The 4,888-nt window shown below is 36.5% G+C and overlaps 1 non-coding gene across 1 annotated transcript; it reads left to right on the plus strand.

Annotated features, from left to right (window-relative positions):
* The first annotated feature begins 1,754 nt into the window (after positions 1-1,754).
* LOC112745410 (small nucleolar RNA R71) lies at positions 1,755-1,862 on the plus strand. The gene has a single exon (XR_003173341.1). It is a non-coding gene; the product is annotated as a small nucleolar RNA R71 (small nucleolar RNA).
* The last annotated feature ends 3,026 nt before the right edge of the window (positions 1,863-4,888 follow it).

The following is a 4,888-nucleotide window of genomic DNA, read 5'->3' on the forward strand; positions in this document are numbered from 1 at the left end:
AAATTGGGTTGCCTCCCAACAAGCGCTTCTTTAATGTCAATAGCTTGACAGTGGGCTCTCATGGAGCCTCACAGATGTGCAGAGCTTTGTTGAGACTCTCCAACACCAAACTTAGAGTTTGGATATGGGAGTTCAACACCAAACTTAGAGTTTGGTTGTGGCCTCCCAACACTAAACTTAGAGTTTGACTGTGGGGGCTCTGGTTGACTTTGCTTTGAGAGAAGCTTTTTCTGCTTCCTCTCCATGGTTGCAGAGGGAGATCCTTGAGTTTTAAACACAAGGGAGTTCTCATTCCATTGAAGGACTATTTCACCTCTGTCAACATCAATCACAGCTCTTGCTGTGGCCAGGAAAGGTCTTCCTAGAATGATGGATTCATCCTCTTCCTTTCCCGTATCCAGGACTATGAAATCAGCAGGGATGTAAAGGCCTTCAACCTTTACTAACACGTCCTCTACTTGTCCATATGCCTGTTTTCTTGAATTATCTGCCATCTCTAATGAGATTCTAGCAGCTTGCACCCCATAGATTCCCAGTTTCCCTATTACAGAGAGGGGCATGAGGTTTATTCCTAAACCAGGGTCACACAGGGCCTTAAAGATCATGGTGCCTATGGTACAAGGTATTATGAACTTTCCAGGATCCTGTCTCTTCTGAGGCAATGTCAGTTGATCCAGATCACTTAGTTCATTGATGAACAAGGGAGGTTCAACTTCCCAAGTATCAATGCCAAATAATTTGGCATTCAGCTTCATGATTGCACCAAGAAACTTGGCAGTTTGCTCTTCAGTAACATCTTCATTTTCTTCAGAAGAGGAATACTCATCAGAGCTCATGAAGGGCATAAGGAGGTTCAATGGAATCTCTATGGTCTCTAGATGAGCCTCAGAGTCCTTTGGTTCCTCAGAGGGAAGCTCCTTATTGATCACTGGACGTCCCAGGAGGTCTTCCTCCTTGGGATTCACGTCCTCCACTCCCCTTGTAGTTTCGGTCATTTTGCTTATGTCAATGGCCTTGCACTCTCCTTTTGGATTCTCTTCTGTATTGCTTAGGAGAGTACTGGGAGGGATTTCAGTGATCCTTTTACTCAGCTGGTCCACTTGTGCTTCCAAATTTCTAATGGAAGACCTTGTTTCATTCATGAAACTTACAGTGGCCTTAGACAGATCAGAGACTAAGTTTGCCAAATTAGAAGCATTTTGTTCAGAGTTCTCTGTCTGTTGCTGAGTGGATGATGGAAAAGGTTTATTATTGTTAAACCTGTTTCTTCCACCATTATTAAAGCCTTGTTGAGGCTTTTGATCCTTCCATGAGAAATTTGGATGATTTCTCCATGATGAGTTATAGGTGTTTCCATAAGGTTCACCTAAATAATTCACCTCTGCTATTGCAGGGTTCTCAGGATCATAAGCTTCTTCTTCATAAGAAGCCTCTTGAGTACTGTTGGATGCAGCTTGCATTCCATTCAGACTCTGAGAGATCATATTGACTTGCTGAGTCAATATTTTATTCTGAGCCAATATGGCATTCAGAGTATCAACTTCAAGAACTCCCTTCTTCATAGGCGTCCCATTACTCACAGGATTCCTTTCAGAAGTGTACATGAACTGGTTATTAGCAACCATGTCAATGAGTTCTTGAGCTTCTGCAGGCATTTTCTTTAGGTGAATGGATCCACCTGCAGAAGTGTCCAGTGACATCTTTGATAGCTCAGATAAACCATCATAGAATATATCCAGGATGGTCCATTCTGAAAGCATGTCAGAAGGACACTTTTTGGTCAACTGTTTGTATCTTTCCCAAGCTTCATAGAGGGATTCACCTTCTTTCTGTCTGAAGGTTTGAACATCAGCTCTAAGCTTGCTCAGCTTTTGAGGAGGAAAGTACTTGGCTAAGAAAGCCGTGACCAGCTTATCCCAAGAGTTCAGGCTGTCTTTGGGTTGAGAATCCAACCATAATCTAGCTCTGTCTCTTACAGCAAAAGGGAAAAGCATGAGCCTGTAGACTTCAGGATCTACTCCATTAGTCTTAACAGTATCACATATTTGCAAGAATTCAGTTAAGAACTGAAAAGGATCTTCAGATGGAAGTCCATGAAACTTGCAGTTCTGCTGCATCAGAGAAACTAATTGAGGTTTCAGCTCAAAGTTGTTTGCTCCAATGGCAGGAATGGAGATGCTTCTTCCATGTAAATTGGAATTAGGTGCAGTGAAGTCACCAAGCATCTTCCTTACATTATTATTATTTTCGGCTGCCATCTCCTTCTCCTGTTCGAAAATTTCTGAAAGGTTATCTCTGGATTGTTGTATTTTAGCTTCTCTTAATTTTTTCTTCAGAGTCCTTTCAGGTTCTGGATCTGCTTCCACAAGAATGTTCTTATCCTTGCTCCTGCTCATATGACAAAGAAGAAGGCACAGAAAAATAATAATAATAATAGAGATCCTTTATACCACAGTATAGGGATCCCTGTGTGAGTAGAAGAAGAGGGGGAGACAAAGAATGTGATATAATGGAAGAAACACAACTGTGAGGAGGCTAGATATGTGAGATGAGATGTTAGGATATGAATGAATAAATAGAATGAGATGGGAGAGGGAGAATTTTTGAAAATATTTTTTTGAAAAAGAGTTAGTGATTTTTGAAAATGGTTTTTGAAAAATGTTAGTGATTTTCGAAAATTTTTAAAATCAAAAATAAAAAATAAGAATATTAGTTAATTAAAAAGAAATTTTTGAAAAAGAGGAAAGATATTTTCGAAAATTAGAGAGAGAGAGTTAGTTAGGTAGTTTTGAAAAAGTTAAGAAACAAACAAAAAGTTAGTTAGTTAGTTGAAACAAATTTTGAAAAGATAAGAAGTTAGGAAGTTAGAAAAGATATTTTGAAAAGATATTTTTCAAAAAGATAAGATAAGAAGATATTTTAGAAACTAATTTTGAAAAAGATTTGATTTTTAAAATCTCAATTAATGACTTGATTCATAAGAAATCAAAAGATATGATTCTAGAACTTAAAGTTTGAATCTTTCTTAACAAGCAAGTAACAAACTTCAAATTTTTGAATCAAAACATTAATTGATTATGTTATTTTCGAAAATTTGATATAAAAATAAGAAAAAGATTTTTGAAAAATATTTTTGGAATTTTCGAAAATAACTAAGAATTTTGAAAAAGATTTGATTTTTGAAAAAGATTTTGAAAAAGATAAGATTTTCAAATTGAAAATTTGATTTGACTCATAAGAAACAACTTGATTTTAAAAATTTTTGAAAAAGTCAACTCAAATTTTCGAATTTGATGAGAGAAAAAGGGAAAGATATTTTTTGATTTTTGAAATTTTTATGAAAAACATGAAAATTTTGCAATGCATGAAATTTTTAGATCAAAACAATGAATGCATGCAAGAATGCTATGAATGTCAAGATGAACACCAAGAACACTATGAATATCAAGATGAACATCATAGACACAATTTTGAAAAATTTTTAATGCAAAGAAATCATGCAAGACACCAAACTTAGAATTCTTTAATGCTTAGACACTAAGAATTCAAGAATGCATATGAAAAACAAGAAAAGACACAAAACAAAAAATCATCAAGATCAAACAAGAAGACTTACCAAGAACAACTTGAAGATCATGAAGAACACCATGAATGCATGAGAATTTTCGAAAAATGCAAGATGCACATGCAATTGACACCAAACTTATAACATGACTCAAGACTCAAACAAGAAACAGAAAAATATTTTTGATTTTTATGATTTTCTAATTTTTTTGTATTTTTTTTTTCGAAAATTAATTTGAAAAAAGAAAATAAGGATTCCAAAATTTTTAATATGAATTCCAGGAATCTTGCCATGTTAGTCTAAAGCTTCAGTCCAGGAATTAGACATGGCTCACTAGCCAGCCAAGCTTTCAATGAAAGCTTCAGTCCAAAACACTAGACATGGCCAATGGCCAGCCAAGCTTCATCATTTAACACCAGAGTATATTGCTCTTGATAACAAATTGCAAGACTCAGTCCAAATAAATTTAGACATGGCTTTACAGCCAGCCAGGCTTTACATGCTTCATGAAACACTAGAATTCATTCTTAAAAATTCTGAATAAATTTTATTTTTGAAAACATTTTTATTTTTATTTTTTTTTCGAAAACAAAGGAGAAAATTTTGAAATATTTTTGAAAAATTTTTTTTGAAAAGAAAACAAAAAGAAAATTACCTAATCTGAGCAACAAGATGAACCGTCAGTTGTCCAAACTTGAACAATCCCCGGCAACGGCGCCAAAAACTTGGTGCACGAAATTGTGATGTCCAGGCTCGAACAATCCCTGGCAATGGTGCCAAGAACATGGTGCCAATACCATGGTTCACAACTTCGATACAACTAACCAGCAAGTGCACTGGGTCGTCCAAGTAATACCTTACGTGAGTAAGGGTCGAATCCCACGGAGATTGTTGGTATGAAGCAAGCTATGGTCACCTTGAAAATCTCAGTTAGGCAGATATAAAGTGATAATGGTGTTTTCGAATATTATATAATAAAATAGGGATAGAGGTACTTATGTAAATCATTGGTAGGAATTTCAGATAAGCGAATGGAGATGCTTTTCGTTCCTCTGAACCTCTGCTTTCCTGCTATCTTCATCCAATCAGTCTTACTCCTTTCCATGGCTGGCTTTATGCAAGGGCATCACCGTTGTCAGTGGCTACATCCCCTCCTCTCAGGGAAAAATATGCTCACATGCTCTGTCACAGCACGGCTAATCATCTGTCGGTTCTCGATCATGCTGGAATAGGATTCACCCTCCTTTTGCGTCTGTCACTAATGCCCAACAATCGCGAGTTTGAAGCTCGTCACAGTCATTCAATCATTGAATCCTACTCGGA

Source organism: Arachis hypogaea, chromosome 14 (genome assembly GCF_003086295.3).
Source record: "Arachis hypogaea cultivar Tifrunner chromosome 14, arahy.Tifrunner.gnm2.J5K5, whole genome shotgun sequence".
Taxonomy (NCBI): Eukaryota; Viridiplantae; Streptophyta; class Magnoliopsida; order Fabales; family Fabaceae; genus Arachis; species Arachis hypogaea.